Below are 22,152 nucleotides of genomic sequence, written 5' to 3' on the forward strand. Positions count from 1 at the left end.
GAAACCATAGGGTGCATAGGTAGTAATAACAAAACAAATACAGTTTGCTATGTTGTTGTATAACTGTATTGTATCCTTTCCAGGGGGTTTGAATTTGCTATCTCTTGTGTCTAAATATGGGAAGCTCATTATTAGAAGTGTTACATTGAACCCCAAGTGAATTGCTTTTCTCATGTACTTTAACAGCACTTTGACACTGCAGCCTTCTGCCTTTTTATTTTAGTCTTCTGTTTATTGGTCTCTCTGGATTAAATTGCAAGCACTTTCTTAAATACACCAAACTAGAGAATATTCTGTTGTAGCTCAGCTTTTATTCACCCTTTCCTAGCTGTTACCAATTTTAACTGAAAAACAAAAACCCAACAACCCTCCTCCCCAAATTAAAAAAAAAAAAAAATCCAAACCCCCAAAAAGATTTCCTTTTTCTGCTTCCCCAACCCCCTCCAAAATTTAAAAAACCCTGCCCTGAAAGCAAGTCTGCCTGGAGAACACCTCCACACTAATGACCATCTGGCCAATCTGCAAATGAGGTTTGAGAGCAGATTTCAAATGTAGGCACCAGCTAGTCTGTGCCTTGCATTAGTCCATTAGAATTTAAAAGATTTGAAAGCATTTACTCAGCTAGAGAGGAGGCAGGTACCCTAACTTTGGGAAATCAAATAAGGCACCCCTTTGTTCCTTCCAGGGTCTAAATGTCCTTGCTCTGGTACCTGATCAGCAATGCTCCTTTAGAGTTTGTGGCAGCCAGCTTTGCTTGAGTATATACGTGTTATAATGGGTGACAATCTTAAGACACTTCTGAAAAAGCATTGGTGAAAAAATCCATTAAAAATATTTGTATAAATTCTAATTAACTTCTGTACCGAAGTTAATGAATTACAACTGTAGTATATTTTTATTTACATGTTATTCAAAACCCTGATTAGTGCAGTCTAATCCAGTCCTGGTCTTGAGTAATCAGAGAAACCTGTGAGCTGCTCGGATTCTATGTGTGCTCCTAAAGTCAGGTTTTAGCCCAATAATAATAAAACCAGGTTGTCATTAAATAACAACTTTAAACTTAAAAAGATATTTCTATTTTTGAGGTTAATTAAGCCCACTGAATTTAACATTACTGTTTTGTTTCATTTGGTATTAAATATATTTTACTAATGAATGTTAGGCTTAGCAGGTATTTTCTCTTTTTGCTTACAGATGTTAGACAGGACCTTTCCCACTTGTAAATGAGCACAACCAAAGGTAATCTATTTCTTAGCAGACTGTTAAAGAAATATTTTTACTCTTTACCTCTCTTCCCTTTGCTGGCTTCTTGTTTTGTCTCAGCTCTGTGATAAGTGCTGTCAACCTTATGTAAAGAATAATTTGTTATTGTGTTTCCAATGATAAAAAAATGGATCCAGAAACTCTTTCAGCAAAAGAGCAATGGCTGTTAGGGATACCTATTGTAACAAAAGAACTTACTACAGGAGCTAATTATTTGATAGGTAAAGTCTGAGCTGAGAGCACCTGGAAACATTTAGAACTGAATCAGAGGTTTTCAGGACCAATAGAAGTTTTAAATATGTACTGGATTTGTCTTTCTTTTAAGATTGGCTGCTGTTGTCTATATTGAAGAAGCAGGTGTTCACAAAATGATTCAGATGCTTAAAATGGTGTATAACTGGAATCACCTGGCAAAAATGAACAACACTTGGAAAATCTACTTGATAGATATCTGGAGAGGCATCCTGAGATGATGCTGGTTTGAAGGTGGGCAGAAGATGGACAAAGCTTTGAATAGTGGGTAACATTGCTTTTATTGTTCTGCATTAGAATTTTAATATTGCAAGTTGTAAAATGGAAAATAGTTTAGTCTGTAGCTATTTACTGTGAAACATGGCGCTTGCAGCCAGGAGTGCCAGCACTAGCAAGGAATCTGCCCCTTACCCCATGATCACCCTTATCATGGCACAGTTCAAGAATAAGGTCTCCTGACTTGCAAAATGTAAGCTGTTTCCCTTTAAGTGAAAAAATATGCAAGCCCACTTAAGAATAATTTAATAAAAAAATGACCTTTTAAAAAAGTAAGTTAAAATTAATATTTAGTTCTTGTATTGTTAATATCTGGTGTTCATTTGCCTCAGAAAATCCCCTTTCCCATGGTTTTCTGTGTGTCTGCTTATTTCAAAAAATTGCAAATATCAAACTATATATTCGGTGCTCTCTTTTAATTACAATTTTAAAATTAAATGTGACATTTTATAGATTTTGATATTGACTAAAATGGACCTTTTAAACTGACATAAATACATAAATTCAGATTGATAAATTTATTTCAGACTACCATATGGGAAGCCTGATTACAAGGGCATGTGGAGCACAAAGCCAATTAAAGATATTCTTACTTCTTACTGTGGACCATTGCTGCCCATGTTCCTTGGAAGCTAAATGGAATATCATTTACAAAAAAATATTAAGCTAAAGGTATCATCATAAATTCTTCCTTTATGTAGTCCTGTTCTCTATTGACAGTCAGATTTGCATTAAAGAACATGACACCAGTGACTTGCTGGCAGCTTAAGTAATTGGGGAAAAAAGTGGTTATTCATATGGAAACAGGAGTTGGCTCATTACAGCCAATCACCTGAATAGCAAATGGTATGGTTGCCAATAGATGGAGAAAAAGGCAAGTCTAGTGGAAAATAGGAGCATTTAAAGGCCAAGAAAAGACATATGGTCTGTCTATGCTTGCCTTATACGCCTGGAAATTATAAATTAAGCTACAATATAGCCCACCACCTTAATGTGAAAATTTTCCATTTTTTCCCATCTTAATCTTAAGAAATTTATCAGATTTGGCTAGTAAGATTGACTGTCTCTTGTGTCAGCATTTAAGTTCTATATGAATATAATAGTTGAATTGATGCTTATCTAGTATTTAATTTTGTTATGGCCATAAAGGATGTACCTTTGAAATAAGCTCTCCTTCATAGCAATTGTAAATGTGGATCTGTTTTGTCCTTTACAGATGTCTATATTTCCATGAGGGTAGGCAAGAAAAAAAGAGTGAATAGCTCTTGGCAGCTACTTTTTGTAAGGTAAATACTGCGGAGGTGACTAGAAATTTGTCTTCAAGCACTGTAAACAGTTCAATGGCTATCTTTCTCATTCCTTGTTGGTTGTAGTAATAATTTAAATTTATTGTTCTAATGCTCTCCTGTAGTCTGTTATTCCTATAATGAAATAGGAGTCCAAGTTTAAGTAACACTGGGCTTATCAAGGTGGCCACCTGACTGCTTTTCTGGTAAAGCGTTAGTAAATGTTGAGCATATTAAACCTTCTTAAATGTGCTTGTGAGGACACATTTCACTTGGGACATTAAGTTCTTGAACATCTCAGGGCAGTCTGAGTTTTAACAAGATTTTGTATGGCCTTAAGACTGTGAAGACTTATAGCCTTTTTTTTTTTTTTTTTGATAGATTCCTTATTTTAAATCATCCCATGATATTCTAAACCATCTCATGTGGAAAACAGATGCTGATTTCTGCCCTTTTTTAAATTTCATGCTCTGAAACTCTGATGGTTTCTCCTTTTCACTTAGAAATAGTGACAAAACAACAAACACAGGACCATGATATGAGCTTCCTGGCCCTTACTTCTCCATTTATTTAGTGTACCTGAAAGAGTTACTAAAATTTTATTTCTGGTTTTCATTCATGGGCTCTGAAAATATAGCATACTTTACATACTCCAAAGTCTCTTTGATTGTGGCTGAAAAAAATACAAATCTCTGCTTAGCTGGTAAGTAATTTCTGCCTTCATTGTAGTGCTATAAGAACAATGAAGTTTAAAATTCTGTTTTGAACAAACTTCAGATCTAATGGAGGAACAGTGGACAGCAAAATTATGTATTATAACTAACATGCATTTAAGATTTGTTGTGTGATAGGTCTTGTCAAAGCCGTGGAATTTGGAGCTGCATAAAAATACATATAAACTTACCTGAAGTAATTGCATCTACAGAGTTTCTAAAATGGGTCCATTGGTGACAGTATACTCAGAGTTCTTACTCCACCCTCACCAGTGCTGGGTCCCTTCACAAGTGCTTCTGTTCTCCTCTTTCTTGCTCTTTCTCTGCAGGTGAGTGGCCTGCTGGGTTAATTTCCCTATTTCATTTCAGCACAGGCACAATCAAATCATCCCAACTGGTGTCCCTTCTGACTGCAGAAATAAAGATTTTGAATCCACTCTAAACGTGACACATGTCCCACATGCTTAGTTTGGATTTTCCGAGGTGCAGAGCAAATGTTTGCACAATTCTGAAAAAACACTGCTAGGAAAAGTTTTTAAGAATGTATCTCATTATCCTGGGATAACCCTGCACTCAAAGAAGTAGAAATTTTTATTTCTACAAGTTCTACCTTGGTGACTTTTTTCATTCAGATCCAGAAGTCATCCCATAACTCTTCGATGAACCCTTACCAGGTAAGACCAGACTAGGTAACAAGAATCTTTCCCCACCAGTATGCACTGGCATCACTCATTTACTGTAGCTCCAATTAATGGTAGTAGAAGTTACACTTGTAAATTCCCCCACGCATTAATGAGTGAACAGACCCCCTCTGTTTAGTTAACCATCTTCCAGTTACCTGGCACTTTCCCCATCCCTTGTGAGATCTCAAATATTTAATTAAAGCCTTTCCTTTTTTTTCCTTTTTCTTTTTTTTCCTCCCCCCACTCTCCTTCATTCAGTTTGTTGAGTTGTAATTCTTGTTGGCCTGATGCCTTGGCAACATTCAGCACTTCTAATTGCCTGTATAGTCTGGCCTAGTCATGGAGCCTTTTAACTTTCATTCAGGCTTCCAGCAGTATCAGCCTCACTGGTCACAAGCTTCCCACTCAGGTTCCGTTCACAGCCCTTTTGCTGATTACTTGTTATGTATTTAAAGAGCTCCATACTGTTTATTTCATTTCCTGTTTGAGATAGTCTGTTTGCTTAATTTTTTTCTATGCTAATTTAATTTTAAACATATAGGGCTGTCTTCCTGGTCAAACAAGCCAGAATTTTGCATCCATATGTTACATTAAATAATAATAAAACAACAAATAATAGTCAAAGCTTTCTACTTCTATAATGTCTACCATTCAATGATCTCATAGCATTCTTATTTTACAAGTGGTAAAATGGTGTCAAGAGACATGAACTACTTGTTAAACAATATGTATGACATCTGTTACAGAGCCAGACACAGGATTGAATAGTTGGGTTTTCATTAATAGCAGTTAGTCTAAAAATTGCAATATGCTATAGGAATTATTAGGTTAAAATATGCTTCAACAGAGTGGGCTGTACCCTGGTGGAGACATATATTGTAGAGACTTTTGTTCTCAGAATATCATCTTTATTGGCATATAAGGTGCAGATGGACAGGGGAATCCAATGGATATTCATGTGGACTCTGTAAAGGTTAGTCACCCATGTAATTATAATTCATGTTGATTTTAGAGGCACTATTATTAATCACAAATAGCCTGGTGGATTTTTGTTTCATTTTGTTGTCTGTGTGAAGATCTAGCATTCTTAATTCCCTTTAATTTCAGCAAACCTCTGGCTTACTATGGCTACAATACCTCATTTATGTCCCTGCTGAGATAATATGCTTATGTTATGACATACAATAATATTTTCTGAATGTGTTCTTTTTCAGTGTCAAACAACACATACAGATAAATTCAAAGTGATCACTATAATTTTTGGTTTTTAAGCTTGCCCATGCCCAGCAGCTGATTGTGGCTCTGTGCTGTGAGGGCTGCTAGGACCTCATCTATGGCAAGGTCAAATTCCTTTGATCACTCTGCAGGAGTCAATAGCTGATTTAATGCCTGCACTTTACGTTCAGAAGGTGCATGCTTGTATTCACTGTAACTGTGCGCTTAAAGGAAGATATTACATATGTGTGCTCTTCTTCCCAAGGTCAGAATGCAAGGGCAAAGAAGAACCAGCACAATTGTATCTGTAGCAAGTGTGAGTGGAGGCCAGGCTTGAAAAGAAGGAGGAACATTCCTTGCTGGCTGGGGTAGGTTCCCTAACACGGTGGTAAGCACGGTGAAATGATCTTTCATTGTTTTCAGGAGTGAAATCAGATTAGTTCTTCTGGTGACACCAAGTTTACCAGGGGCTCCATAGAAATAACAAGGTGGAGTAGAAAGTTAACAGCTGAGATATGTGGAAGTAAAAAATGTTATACAATATCCTTGAAAGAAAAATCTTAAAATTAAATCTGATTGTTTCCTTAAGAACAACTCAAATTGTGATCATATCTGCAAAGCAGCAATATACCAAACAGCTTGCTACAAATTAAAAAGGATTTAATTTTTAACACAAATGTATGTCCAATTATTTCTATATTTCTACTTGTTTGACCAGCGTGTATTCTGAGCTAAGTGCTAAGCATAACTTGGTGCCCATGGCTGCATCTGGGCTTCCTTTGGATAGGGACTGTGTGGGCTTTTGAACAATAGTGTGCCAAGCAATGTATCATGAATCCTAATTGTTTTAGAAAACAGTTGGTTTTTTTTTCTTCAGCAAATACTGTCATATCCACATTATTAACATAGATATATATAATCATTTTGAAAATCATTCTCGGTTTGAAGAATTCTAATGCTTCATACAGTGATTATGCAAAAGTCTCATGTATAAGCAATACCGATGTTACTGGAAGCGCCTCTTACAGAGTCCAAATATAGCAGATCAAATCAAAACTGTGCTACATCTTAAGCAACTGTTGACCCATTTCCATATCAAATTGGTTTCAGTTATAGAAGACTTTGCTTTTTCTTTTGGAGATATTTACTTGCACTGTTCTAGCTCAAGTATAGTAACAGCACATTTTATTCTAAGGTAATTTAATAATCAGTCAATTGTTTAGTTGTTTTTAACTCGGTTTATTAACAACTTACTAATTAAGAGACTATCATAATAAAAAGCTTTTTTCTGCTCTGTGGTATATGAATGTACCACTGGCTCCTGTAAAATCAGTTGCCATGATTCAGCACATGCAGGAAGCTGGTGTTAGGTGCTATGCCATGTGCAGGATGCCCACCAGTTGGCTTGATAAGCTCAGTCCTAAATATCTAACTTAAATAAACTGAGGCGAGGAAATTCTATTTTAAAATTTTCACTTTGGCCCTTGTTTATCCTGCTTTTTTTTTTGGGAAGGCAAAGGGTGGGGGGATCAGCACAGTTAATAGACTGTGGTATATCAGTCAAATTCTAGAGATTGCTATAAATACCTAGAGTAGGAAGAAGGTGAGTTGTTAGAGGTGTAACTTGTTTGTGTCACTTTGTTAGAACATTAGCAGTATCTCAACATAGATTTCTTTTTTGGCTTCTAATGGTCTATTCATTTCACCAGGGAGAGGATGGGGAGAATGTGCTACTGCTGTTTTGCTGGCATGAACTGCCATTCCCTTTGGTGGCTCCTGGAGTCTCCCTGGGCGGCAGCGGTCCCTGTGGCAGGGATTGCTGCCAGAGCTGGCTCTCCCTGCTGCCACGTTTCCTACAGCTGTGCCACTGTGTGTGGACATCGGTGTAGGTGACATTGCTGAATAGTAAATCTCAGGCCCAAGTAACATTTTAAAACAGGATTTACTTTTTGCACAAAAAATGTATAGCCCAGGCAGGAGGCCAGCTGGGACTGCAGCAGGCTTGCCAGTGCCTGTGCTCCAAATAGTCTATTATGTTGTATGTGATCAAGCCACACCTACAGAATTAATTACATAGTATGAACAATATTTGAATGTTACAATAAATTTGTCTTTTTTTCCAATGGTTGGCGTTTTAAAAATTTTTATATGTGCATAGAAGTCTAAGCATCTTAGACAAAAAGATGCTTGTTTAACATGCAAATGTTATTCACACTATATACTACAGTAAATAATATTATTTGAAGAATAAATGTAATAGATTATTTAGGTGATTTTGATACCTTAACAGTGGTTCTTTGCTGAGGTCGTGGATTTTTTTGTCATCGGTGGCCGTGCAAATGTACAAAAATATAATTTGTAAACTTACTATATTTGTACTTTTGCAATTTTTCCTTTGAAAAGTGGTTTCTAGTAATTTGGGAGAGTAGTGCTAACATCAGAGTTCTTTGTAATAACTAAACATCTTTTCTGGGGATATGGTTTTACATGCCACTTCTCAAAATACATTTCTGATCTATGTTAGCAGAAGCTATTCTTTCCTCCCCAAGCTCAACATCGGTATGTTAAATATAGAAATGACAAACATGTGTGGTTTTATGTCTCATGTCAAAGATGATGCCTTCAGAAAGCACAGCCTTTTCCATTACAGTGCCAGGGCAGGGTACAGGGTATTAGCTGACAGGCATGAGAATCTTTTACAAGGCCGAACTCATGGCAGAACTGGCAGGTTACAGCCTGCTCCAGCCTCCCTGGAGCTCCTGCTCCTCAGTAGTGCTGAGCTCTGTGTCCTCCACCTCTGTAGTGGACCTCTAGAAGCACGGGTCTATTGAGGGCCTGGTGGGCCATGAGAAAAACTGCCTGTCCTGACAATAATCTGTAAGGGAACATTTTCATATCAGAGAACGCAGATTTTTTGAAATGGCTTTTTAAATGGAGGAAGTTTGATTGAAGAAGCAAGCAGTGTCAGGAAAGGTTGCTGATTCCTGAAGGTTCCTTTCCAGGCTGGTATTCCAGCTTTATGTTAACATGTGTAACAGGTTGCTCTCATAACTGGACAGATTTGGATCCTCTCTGTCTTATTGATAAGCCTTTTAAGGCTGAAGGACACAATTTTGTTGTTGACTTGTTCCTGTTAGAAACCCAAACATCCTGATGGAAACTCAAAACCTGTGAGACTTTGAAGTTACTGTGCAAGCCAGGGCTTATCATCTCCAAGTTTCTCAGAGTAAGGCCTATTGTAATTCCCTTCACCACTGATTATCAGTCCTATTGTGACTATGAATGGCCGTGATTAATTACAGTATTGAAACTGTAATTTTACAGTGCCCGAGAAACAAAACTCACCTTTGTAATCATGTTTTACGTTATCTCTGGCTGCAGACTGTGAGAATGATAGATGTATTTGTGAATTTTAGGGCAAATGCCAGTTAAGGGAAACCTGAATCTAGGCTCAGGTATCCAGCATTTTGTCTCTGTGGATAACAAATCTACCTGAAAGCAGGGAAAGAGAAACAAATGCTTTTGTAAATCAAAGTGGCATTCTTCAGCTGGAATCCTGTTATACATCATAAGACACTAAAAATACAATTTTTAGTGAACACCTCAAATTAATGGCTTTTTTTGAAATGTTCCACTGCATTTGGCAAAATGAAGAAAAGAACCTCATGTAATTGAAAAATTATTTGGAATAAATAAAGCCGCTGTTATTAGCATTTAGCTTTGTATATCATAAAACCTATTTATGTTCAGGTTTGGTGATTATGCAACTCGAGTCATTCTTAAATCAGAGACATGGGTCTGACTCATAACTAAACAACTCACTTTTGTTTTCCTTCGGGGATCTTCAGCCTGGCTTTGTTCAATGAAACTGAATATGCCACATTAGAGCACAAGCAGATGATTACCAACAATGTTTATTGATGCTACCACTAAGAGAAAATGGCAGACTGATATAAAATAAAGAGACTTAGCAGATGGGATATTGGCATTTGAATTGGTTGAAATAGATTACTGATTTTACCCCAAACCTGCCCTTTTATGAACACTACTGTATTATCGCTTGTTGTAGAACTGTAAATCATATTCATCCTTATAAAATTATTTCCTATTCCAACTCAGAGTATTTATTATTATATATGCAAACAAGATTTTATTATCAGGGGAATCTAATGCAAGGTTCCTTGTTAGAGCTCCTGTCAGCACTGACTTGAGACATCAGCTGCCAGCAGAGAAAGTTAGATTAAAAGAAACGTTTATTGTTTTTAGGCATCCCCTTACTATAAAACCAGCAAAAACGGATCTGCAAACATAATTAGACACATGGCTCTAATTGAAATAAATAGAATTAGAAGCAACATCAAGGAGCCTGCCTTTCAGTAAGCTCCTGTGACTGAGCAGTGCTGAGAACCACATGAGTCTGAAAAGGGATTCGGACAACCCAGCTCAGGGGCAGAGCTGAGACCTGCCTTGAGTCTGCTAAAGACGAAATGCAGATGTAGCATAGACTAGAATAAGTGTAAGAAATTAGGGAGTTCAGGCTCTCTGAATGTGGCTCTAGGTGCCTAAATAAGGCTGTAAGGTCTTGTTTATGGTAATTCTCATGGACTCCAAGCTAGTGTGGGGAGCCATGTGATGATTGATTAGTATTTTGGTTTTAACATTGAGCATTTTGTGCTATGAACATCCAGCAAGCCCTGCAGGCTTCATTACCCTATGTTGTGGGTCAAGACATGTTCTTTACGTGTAGGTCACCAAAACAGTCCAGACTCATCAATATTTGTTCTGGAGGCTTTTTGCACTGGATATGGTTCTTGATGTATTTGAATTAACAATGACCCTTAGTACCCAGGATGATTCATCACAATTGCCAATGCATATTTATAGCAGCAAAAATTCATTCAGTGCTAGTCAAGGAAATCGTGTGTGAATTTAAGTCCAGTTGGCAAGGTAGTACAGTATCTGAAATGTTGGCTGTGCAGCAGCTGTCATTCTATGCCAATCTATTCTATCATACAGTAAGCAGGTGGCTCACACATATTGTTTTTACTACATATCATTTTAATTTTGCAATGTCTCACTGAAATAGGAAATGTGTGCTACTGATTTCAATAAGATTTTCTTTATTGAAGCCAGGAGAGCATGTTAATAGCATGCAGCAATTTACAGTGTAGTTAAAGTAATACAGCAGCTGGTGAACCTGTTTATTCCCTATGGCTGTAGTTGTATATCAGTCTTAAGTGTAGCTAATTAACTCCTATTCATTAGAGATTTTACATAAATTCAAGCAGAAAAGAGAATACAAGCCTCAAACAGTTTGTGTTCCTTCAGCACCCTTTTGTGATGCCATACTGCAGCAGCCCATCTCCTCTGGCAGATATGTGATGTCCTCAGGCCAGCCAAGGGGGACTTTGTGCTCTCCCGTGTTTCTGAGATTGGTAATTTTTTTTAGGGTTTAATCTGCTAAAGGAACTGTCTTTATTGTGATGCTGCATGCTAACTGTTGTGTATGATAATGGTGCCTCCATGTATTATAAATAACATTCCTCACAATGCAGCCCTTTGGTGACTTGCCGCTTGTCAGCATTAGTGTTTGTGTAGGTCAGGTGAGGCTGGCAGGGCAGGGTGTGACAGCGTCCCGCTGCAGGCAGTCTGAGCATCTCTGTGCTAAATGTTTCTGGTGTTCTATGGTCTCCTTGGCTTGCTTGATTCTCAGGACATTTCTCAGCCTCATCTTATTTTGTTTGGACAAATAATGTTTTTCTTTTGCAACAAGCAGGAACTCCTACTCAGTTTTAGTTTCTGTTTATGATTTTAGTTTCTGGATATTTATTGGCCTGGGAGAAAATATTTTTTGTCTTATTGCAAGTTCTATTTATGTTATAGAAACTTCTTGTAAGACATTTGCTTTTGTGGAAATTATTATTGATAGAACTGATAGTGTATTCTAATGTTTTTCCTCTGCTATTTGTTGGTTTGTTTTTAATTTAGAAAGGATATTGATAGAGCCCTTATTTTGGCAAGGTGTTTCAAAAGTGTATTATCTGAGGGGGTTTTAGGTTAAAATAAAGAAAAAGAAAATAAGCATCCTAAAATAACAAAAATAATTAATGTGAATCAGGAAGGAGAAAGAGGAAGAATAAAGAAATATACTATATGATATTGCTTCCATCTCTTAGATTAAATTCAAGATATGTATTTTGGCGAAGATGAGTTTTTGCGCAGGTGAGTCACAAGGCAATAATAGCTTACCTGACTTCTCCTAATAGTTTTTTCATTGTCCCATTCTCTTTGTGTTCACTTGGTCTTTCTCCTGCTTGCATGTGTTTGCTGAATATCTCTTCTTGCTTCCTCCAACTTTGTCTTGTCTCCTATGTCCTGCAAACTTCTTTCACTCTCCCCTCCTCTCTGCTGGAAATTTCTTTACTTTTCATGGCTATGACATGCCATCTGAGGCTGAATATCCATTTCCTCTGAAAATCACACTGTGGCTTTTAAACAGAAGCATTGAGGCTAAAGATGAGACCAAATGAAGGATCAACATCAGCCTCTTTTCTAAAATCCGCTATTCTCTACGAATTAGTAAAGTACCATTCCTCTTGGTATCAAGCTGCCGGGCGCGCTGCTAGAGCAGCTCCCTGCAGTTGAGTCATTTGAACACTGAGTGGCACTAAAGCCCACGGCACCGGCAACACAAGGTACTCCAAAATAGGTCTTTAACCCAGGGGGATGCAAACGAATAGGTAACACTGAGACTGATTTTTGCATGACTGGGAAGGGAGGTTTTGTAGATGCAAACCTGTAACAGGCATATCCTACATATCTTAGACATGTTGCCTCTCAAGCTACTTTTGAGGAGAAATTTATCTTAAGCTTTGCTAAGGGATCATTCCAGAACTGCTGAAGAATTCTTCTTACTTTTTTTAAAATTTGTTGATCTTAATTCTTAGCTTCAGACAGGTGCAGTATATTAAAAACAATTCATTCTTCTAGACGTCCTATGTTAATGTGAAATTAAATAGCTCAGAGAAAGCATGGAGAAAAGTCTAATACTGTAAGTACTGTTGGATGACCATTATGTTTTATTTAAAAATTACTTGTGATTAACCATTCATATTTTGCAATATCCTATGGTTCTGGGGAAATTTTTTATGATTTAAAGTTATCTGAGACTCGGCTTCTATCTGCTTTAAAGGGACTATTTGATCAAAGGCTTTTAATCTTCATTCAAAAATAAATAGTTCTTACTTTTATTGTAGGAACCCTGCTTTTTTGACTACTCCATGACATGAATGATACATTCAGTTTTCTTGAGGTCAAGATCATCTGTGTTTTACTTGAACAAAACATCTGGGACTTGACCTTAGCTGCATTTTGTGTTTGACAATTTTTACTGGCTCTTAAGTCAGGGCTAGATTTGGAACTTGGCCCTCAATCACTGTGCTGAGGGCAAGACTAAATTCTCAGCTCTGACCTGAAATTCTGGAGGGGTAGTTGTAGTATGTGCTTAAAAGTGGAACTCTGGGAAAAACCATCAGTTTTAAGCATAGTGTGATGGTCTTGTTTCAAGGTGTGACACTGATGCAGCAAACACATGAGGCAAATTAAACTAACTACAGAAATTGTTTCTATCCCTCTTCTTATTTCCCATCTTTCCCTATGACAATGCAGTCATTCAGACTTATCTTAGTGCACCAAATCAGTTTCTGAGCATCACATAGAATTGGTTTTGTCATCTAATCCTGTCTGAAGGGGGACAGGACACATTTCAGTATCTTACTGTTTTTTCTTACTTGATCAAACTTCAGTTATTGATTTGTGTATACAAGTGTCATGGCCTATTAATGTAGTTACTAATCAGACTGTGTATTACTAATTGGAGTGGTACCTTATTTCTCTTCATGGCTGGCAGACACTTGTTAGCTACAAAAAGATTTTAAGTGGGCAGGGAGTGATGGTTAGTGGCATGCATTTTATTTTGTCACCTTTCATCTGCGCCCTGCTGCACTGCCTTGCTTCTTCACACCACTTTGAGGCAGATAAGAACTTCTTCCATTTAAGTGAAACTGGGTCAGCTGGATAAGGCCTGGCATCATCTGGAAAAGTTAACAGTTTCCATAATTATCTACATAAAATTTGAGATGAAAAACCTTAACTTAATGTCTAAGTTTGAGGTGGGCTTGTAATTAAAAAATGTTACTGTGTCTTAGGTTGATTTTTATCAGGGAAGGGTAAACCAACTTCATCTTATTGCAGGGTCTTTCAGCTCTGTTTTTTGTGTTAGCTTTTTCACTGGCTCTGTGTTAGAGATGGGGAAGGTGAGACTTCAGAATTCTGCACCCTGTTCAACAGTATGGAATGAGCCTGCTGCACACTGACACTTCCTTTGCTGTGTCTGGCCACCAGCTAGCAAATATCACAAGCACAGCCAGTGACCAATATGTTTTCATTGAAAACCTCCCATAATAATGTCATGGAAGAGCAACAGTTAATCTGATGTCTTGAATTCACACACTGCAAAGGTTGGATGTTTTTACTGCAATTTGCAGTAATGAAAGAAAAAGCTGTATATATGCACACATATATCTATAAAAATGAATAGCTATTAAAATAATCTTGACTGTATGCAATGTCAGATGAGATTTACTGCAAGGACCCTTTTGTCAAGTATTCTGAACTTGTCAGGCCTCCGTCTGTGGTTGCACAACCAACTTATTCTTGTAGCTCTGAATGTCGTGATTCAGATAATTCACCAGTATATGGACTTTCAGACAAATATGGAATTGCCTTTTGACATGACTCTAAAGCTCTTTGCTCTAAGGTCTATGGCTTTGCACAGTTACCAAAAGCTGTGCAAAGTACATTTTGTGAATTGAGACAAGCTGCTCTTGTGAAGTCATCATGATTGTGTTAAATGACCAGAGATGGTAGCCATAGCTCTGTGTGTTGGAGTCCTTCATGCTTCTTCTACAGATAAAATTTGGAGAGTGGATTCTTTCTTTTTTGACAGCAAATTCATTAGTAGCTGGAAAATCTTCCTTACCTTCCTTCTATTTAATATCCCCATCAGGTGTTTACTACAGTGTGGAAGGTTTTCATATATTTAAGCCAACTTGGTGATATTTTCCTGAATTGTCCTGCCTGGAAAACGGGCAATTTATTACAGGCACTTCACAAGGGAGAGAAAAATGTCTTCCATTATATTGTTTTTTACTTCCTGTAGGCATTAAATTATATTTTTTCTGATTGATGGTAGCCTTGTGATTTGGACTAACAGTAGCAATTGGCTAAGGTGAAAATGTACTCACCCAAGGGTTTGTGCACAAATGAAAAGAAAGGGCAGAACTTGTGACAATTGCTCACAAGGGTATTTTGGGCTAGATTTACCTTTGTTATATAAGCTACTTTTCTTTTTATCTATTAGTAAATATGTTAAAATTTTGTTATTCAAATTTTGTATTGAATAAAATATTAATCATGTATTGTCACACAATTTTTCTCATCATGGGGAAATGTCAAAGCTTCCATGCTGAATTTGCTAAAACCCTTTTCAGTATTTTTTTGATGTTTTTGAAGATGACTTACAGACTCATGTGGAAATGCATTGGTATGATCTTCATTATGGTTGCTCCTTTTGAATGATCTCAAAACATAAATAATCATGGAAGATCTTACAGGGAGTTGCTCATCAGTTAGTCTGTCATGGTAGCTATCAGGGCAATGGAAGTTAGACTAATTCCTCCAGAGAGGGATGGTTTACAGTGTGCTTGGTGCTACTGCAGTTCCCCTGCCATTTTAGTAATTTAGGTGTGGATTAGATATGATTGAGTGTGTTGCAGTGATATAAATAGAGTTACATTTTCTGAAATGACATTCTGAAATGAATATAGTAAAATACAAACTATCTCCAATGCTAGGAGCACTGGCATGTAAAAGAGCGCTCTTCCCCTAAACATGTTAACCTCCTGCAAACCCTGAATGTGATTCAAGTTGTGTAGTTGTAGCTTAGTCTGAGAAACATAAGTCTGTATGGACAGAAAACACCTCTCAGTGTGGTAGGCAAAAGTGTTCACTGCTGAACATGTGCTCTTTTCATGAGGCCTAGCAAAAGGCAGCAAACTACAAGCAAACTATAGGTTTTATGAAAGTGGTCCCAGTGTGATGCCAGAAATTAGAAATGTGACTATCTTACAGCTTAGACCTGCAAGATTATCCTGATGATCATTGATTCTTAGGGTAGGGCAAGACAATTTGTTCTCCTGAGAAGACTCTGACTTCTGTGCACTTTCCAGTCTCTCTAAGTGCTTCTTGAGGTTACTGGGATCAAGACCTGCACTCTTGGTGTCTCTCTTCTCTTGCCTGTGATGCACTATAGCTTCCCTATGACAGTTGCCTCTTTTTGGGAATGAGGACACTGGGGGGAAAATTGTACCATGGTCTTGTTTTGGTATGGACATGTCAGATTGGGAACCACAGGAGATGAGAAGCTATCTTTGTTCCTTTAGCCAGTTTAGACACTAGTGTCCCACAGCGTCTATTTGAGATGTTAAGCACAGTTTATGTCATAATTTTGGTGGAGGCCTTAATCAGCCCATCCCTGTTTTCTCAACACGCAGCCTGACGCCAAGGCTGAATTATGTGGCAGTGCCTTAAGGCATGTTTGCAACAGTGCAGTTGTCTCAATGTGATATTTATGTTTGATGCTTCAGGTGGTCCTGATAACCTCACACTTTCACTTTAATGTGTTTTCATGTGTGCAGTGGGAGTATTAGAGGAATTCTGGAAGCTTTAGTGGCTTCTGGTCCTGCTGGCAGGTGGTAAAATATTTCATCCGTGTCAATGCATCAGCCATGATTTTTAGGAACAGGCACTGATTCCTCAGATTAGAGCATTGCTGGGTGTAATGCATTGGCTACAGAGTGGATTTGCAGCTGGGTCCTGACAGTTACAAATTTACTAATAATGGGGTATTTGCAGAAATGTAAAGACAATGCATGTACTAAATTGCATCTATCTTTAAAAAAAACATCTATTAATGGTTTTAAACACTCTATAAATAAATGAGATACAGAAACCCTACTCTCACTGTCTTAGAAGTCCATAGATACGCAGATAAGGTTTCTCAGAACTCAGACAGGAGTTCTATACTGCTCTGGTAAAAGTTCATATAAACCATTTTATCTATATGTTTAATATCACAAAAATAATTCCTGAATATTGCCATGTTAGTACTTCTCAGTTTTCTCTTTATAATAGGAATTTCATTATACTTTTTCATCTCAAGGAGGAAAGTACAGGGGTGCTTGAGTTTAAAGCTTCTTATCATAAGCATAAGTTTTGAGCTCAGTCCTGTGGTTAGTGTGTTTATCTTCGGTCAAAATTGGATAAACAATTGGAGTTCAGACATTATGCTGCTATTTGTAAGTAATCTCTGTTTTTTCATGTGTAATGCAAGACAACTTGGAGCAGGTTACTCTGACAGTGTTAGATGACTCAAATGTGGCTAAAGGTATCTGAGAAATTTCTGTGAAATCCTTTCCAAGTCTTTGGAGAGGAACAAGTACTCCTAGATCATGAATCATCTTAAATGTTTATCTTAGGGATATGTGAGTTAATATACCTGAGAATTGCCTTTTTCTGTATATATATTTTTTTGTAAATTTAGGCTGACAATGCTGTAAGTATATAATTTGAACAGACAGTTTGTTGATCTTCCTCTGGGGGCCCAAAGCCAGAGCATTTTTATTTCAGATGTGGCTTTCTGAGTGCCAAGGGGAATAATCCCATTCCTGCACTTGCTGGCTGTGATTTTGCTAATTCACCCCATAGAGATGACCCATCCCAGGTACATGACTCTGCATTTCTTGCTTAAACTTCATGAGGTTTCTGTCAGCCCACCCCTCCAGTTTGCCATGAACTCTCCATGGGCCTCAGGAGGACTCATTGTGTCCCACCATGGAGGTCACTGATGTTAAACACTTAAAGCATGAGCACAGAATCCATCCCAAAACTGACTGGCTGGAAACGAGCATCACTTACACACTAACCGTCTGCAGCTGGATTTTGATCACTACTCTTTAGGCCAAAAGTGTCTTCTTAATGAGGTGAAATTCTTACAAAACCAAGGAATTGATATCACTGGCTTCCGTGAGATTAGTCATTCAATGAAGATTTCACTTTCTGTGTCCCAGCTACCTGCCTACTGGGGAACATGGATGGATTTGTTATTTTTACGCAATTTAGAAGCTCGGCTTTAAAGTATTTATCTTTAAAGAGAATAGTTATTTCTTTGTAGCTATTCTTTTCAAATAGTTCCTTTTTAAATTCTTGCTTTTGATTTGAGTTGGCTACTTCAGTAAAGAATGCACTTTCATCTCATAAACCCCATTTGACTGTACTGGAGCTCTGCCAGTTTATGCCAGCTGCTGCTCTTGTGAAATGGCAAGCTAGTCAAGATCCTGGATTCTGGAATTCAGGTAAGATTTTTTTGTCTGGAAATGTAGCATGTGGAAAAATAAGAAGGACATGTAATTCTATTTCATTAGTAGGTCAGTATAAACACAGCAAAGGTTTTCTCCTCTATGTAGGGGGTTTGAGCAGCAAAACTGACAAAAGTGGTATTTTGAAACAAAAGAAGAGTTTGTAAAGCCAACACTGTCATCTTTATTAGTAATGCACTACATGTGGATCTAGTTTTTGTGAAAATCTAGTACAACACTGCAAATTATGAAAAAAGCAAAACATGCTTACAATGAAGAATTGACATGTGATGTAATTTCTAAAGTATTTTTTTTTAGTATCTTGTGTATGGCAGAAAGGCTGCTTTAAAGGCTGCTTAAATAATGCCTGATTAAAAAGTATAGTAAATATAATTAATTCAATTTTATTTGGTATCTCAGAGATGGTCCAAAAAGAGGAGAAAATAATCTTAACCTGCTAAGCAAACTCTATGATACCAGGGTTGGGTTCCTGTTAAAGGTGATGGATAGAGAGGGAGCTAGATTGTCAGCTCCATAAATTACCTGTAGCACTGCTTTGATTTACTGAGAAACTTCAGGGTTATATGCAGTCTAGACTGGGATTTTAATTGAAATATTTATAATATTTGTAGCTTTGTTTTCAAAATTGTAATTAAAAGATAATTTTCCATGCAGTTTTTTTCCTCCCTCCTTTTTCTCTATTTAGGTTTGAAGTGATTTGAATTAACTTTGTATTCTGAAAAATCTGAAGAGGAGGTGGGTGCTTATTCTGCCAGGAGCAATTGATTTAGCTAAAGTAGTGTTGCAAACAGTCTCTTCAGTTGTCTGCAATTCAAGACAAAGCTGAAAATCCCAGCAACTGGGATAATGCATCTTACTCAAGATGTAATGAGAAAAATGGGTACAGCATGACACAGCTTAGTGCTTCTGTTTCTGGGACTAACACAGAGAGCTTTGCTGTCTTAGGTATATGTGTAAAATATTACTGTTCATGAATTTTACATAGTTATTTCTATAGTTTAATGAATACCTACAGAAAAGCTTCTGTCTGAAGTTTTGCCTTTGGCTCAATCACAGTAAGGCCACATGATCAGTCTGGTCTGTTATGGGGCTGAAAAATTCTCTGCTGAAGTGATCACAGTCTAAGGCAAGACAAAGAATATGACGAGGATTTAAAAGTTAAAAGTACATATATGCACTTTGTAACATTTACCATAGTATGTACGTGCAAATTTCAGATATTGCAAACAAACAAAACCAGGCAGTCTCATCCATCTCTCCAAATAACCATCATCTGACCCTGTACATGCCCCAGTTAGGAGCTCTCCTCGTGGCACAATGCTTAAGGGAACACTCATGTTTCATGATGTGGAAAACAGGATCATCCCGAGGCCAAATCCCCGAGGTCTGGCTTCCTAACGCTGCTCCGTCAGGCCAGGCTTTGTAATGTTGTGGGGGTCCCATGCAAATTGGGAACTTCAGAGGAGCCATGACAGCGGTGCAGAGGATTAGGAGCAGAGAATTAGAAGCACCATAAAAGAAGAGAAATATTTATACAGCCCTTACCTACAGACGGAAATCATTCCTGATGCCAGAGGACTTCTTTGCCTCTAAGTAAGACTTGTAGCAAAATCCAACCACTTGAAGCTCAGTCTAGATGAATGTCTCACATCTGTACAATACATGTTTAGTTAATAGTTTGCTGTTAGAGTAACTGAGCAAGAAACAATATATTATGCCCCCCTTGCAGGTTTTAAATTAAGATAGCTTAATCTTTCTGAAGGATTATTTAGGTCAGTGACTAATCAGGGCCTGATTCAACACATTTTATTTACAAAGCAGGATTAAGTGGATGATATGTCTGAGGAATTTCTTTCACTTGAAAAATAAGCCTAGAAAGAGTGGTTATCTTAATAATTAGCAAACTAATATAATGATTAATTACGTGTATTATTTTAAGAGTCTCTAACACATCTTAATTTTAGTTTAGATTTTAAAATATTATTCTCTAATATTGACCTCATAGCAAAAGTCAGAGGCCTAGCTTAGAGTCAGAATACCATAAAATTCATGACCTTTGCTAGAGGATCCATTCTGGGGAGAAGTAAAAAAGTAACAAATATTTGGTGCTCTTTACCAACACAGATTGTCTCCCTGTGTCATAGGAGTTGTAGGATTGGGCTGTGGACACAGACATATTTCATTGGCATTACTTCTTTTGGCTGAACAATATGAGAAGTTATATTAGTGAAACAATTATTAGAGTAGTTTTTTCTAATTTGAATGCCAATAGAAAAAAAGAGATTACGTTGCAATTGAAGAATACATCCCAATCAGTACTGAATCTTTTTGGATCATGTTTCAAATGAATTAACTTAGAGTAAATTATTTCAAGCAGAGTATATTAGCAAAAGAAAGAGCTGCTAAAGAGCCATTACCACTTTCCAATCAAATGAGAAACATAACTGAGTACCACCTGTCACAAAGGCAGTACAATGATCCAGATGGTTATTTATCTTCACTTAGGGAGGAAGAATGGAGAGAGGAAACACTGCTGCCAGAATTTATGTTTTTACCCTCCCCCTTTTTACCTTTTTTTCAGAATAGTTTCTCTAATTACAGAGGAAAAAAAATGTATTAGGAATAGGTTATATCGATGGGATGTTCCTCTTCATATGTAAAGATAGTTCACATCTTTATTTTAGCAGTATGAAATGCAGTTTGAGAGGTCCATCCATTACTATTGCATCTTCTATGGTCATTAAGACAAAAATAGAATGAAAAGGATTCTGACTGCTTGATAGTTATTTTGTTGCCCCCAGAAGCTTAGGAATTAATTTGCTGTTTTATTTGAAATAGAAATAACCTGTAACAAGATGAAAATAATTAGCAATTTCTTAAAATGTTTCCCTTCATTAAAGAAATACATTTATGATAAATATGCACAGTATGAGCATTCAAATTAATGTGTATTGTGCATGCATTTTATTTACCAGTGTATCTGAGGCTCGAGCTTAGGCAGGAATCAAGAGAGGGTAAACTGATCTAACCCCAGTCCTTTTTGATTCTGAATATAGTGTGAAATTGTTCACTATGTTGTTAAAATCTACTGGCAACCACATTAGGTCTGACAGAGTGCAGGTTCTTTTTGGAATTAAGAACATGCTGAGACTATTGGACATATATGTAAATGAATGAATTATGCTTCAAGCATATTTCTGCTGTGGGGACATTTTAAAGTAAATAGTTCTCATGTTCAGGTTTGTAACTAACAGCTCTGTGGAGTTCACTCTTGCTTAGCAGCAATTCCTACCCCACTCCATCCTGGTAGAGTGACATATTTTATGGCTAAACTGGGAGATGAGCCAATACTCCCAGGATGTCTTCCTAGAACAGGAATTGTATTCAGAGAAATGGTTTAACTAAAGCATTTAAAAAAAATTATAGCTATATATTGATCACAAAACAAAAACTGACAGAAAGGTATGACAGTAAAAATGTGTGTGGTACTGGGCCAGTATGCTTTTATGTGCATATAAAAATACACCCATATATGTAGAATCACTTACTATACCAGAATACCTTCTTGGGACTTAGGTGGAGGAAGCGATTCCTCCACCTTCCTGATGGAAGGAAGTGTTCTTTAGGCATGAAAATGGAACTTTTTTTGCAAAGACTTACTAAGAGAATATTGCAAGACCTCTCATGAGCATGAACTCTGTGATTACTAGGTCTTCATTATTGCTGCTGCTTCTTATCACACATCTGTTTTTCTATTTTCTATACACAGGGTTATGTCAGTGATGCTCAAGACAGTGGGAATTTTTTACACCCCACACCATTTTTATGTCAAGCCCAGATAGATGGGTATATTTCTCCAAAATCTGTGCTACATGCCTACAAAGTACTTTGAGAATGTTCTGAGCTTTTTATATGTAATTCAGCTTATATACAAAACATACCCTTGTGAACAGCTTCTGAGGAACAA

At 37.2% G+C, this 22,152-nt stretch overlaps 1 protein-coding gene across 3 annotated transcripts in view; it reads left to right on the plus strand.

The window, feature by feature from the left end:
• Window positions 1-22,152, plus strand: part of SLC4A10 (solute carrier family 4 member 10) — a 184,200-nt gene that overhangs the window by 9,529 nt on the left and 152,519 nt on the right. The window contains exon 1 of one of the 3 annotated variants that reach the window (XM_072932147.1): window positions 5,627-6,056. The exons of 1 other annotated variant lie outside the window; for it this stretch is intronic. The gene's annotated coding sequence lies outside the window, so the exon portion shown is untranslated. Of the gene's footprint in view, window positions 1-5,626; window positions 6,057-22,152 lie in introns of those variants that run through there. One more of the 3 variants, XM_030278354.4, reaches the window with a different exon arrangement.

Source organism: Taeniopygia guttata, chromosome 7, assembly GCF_048771995.1.
Source record: "Taeniopygia guttata chromosome 7, bTaeGut7.mat, whole genome shotgun sequence".
Lineage (NCBI taxonomy): Eukaryota > Metazoa > Chordata > Aves > Passeriformes > Estrildidae > Taeniopygia > Taeniopygia guttata.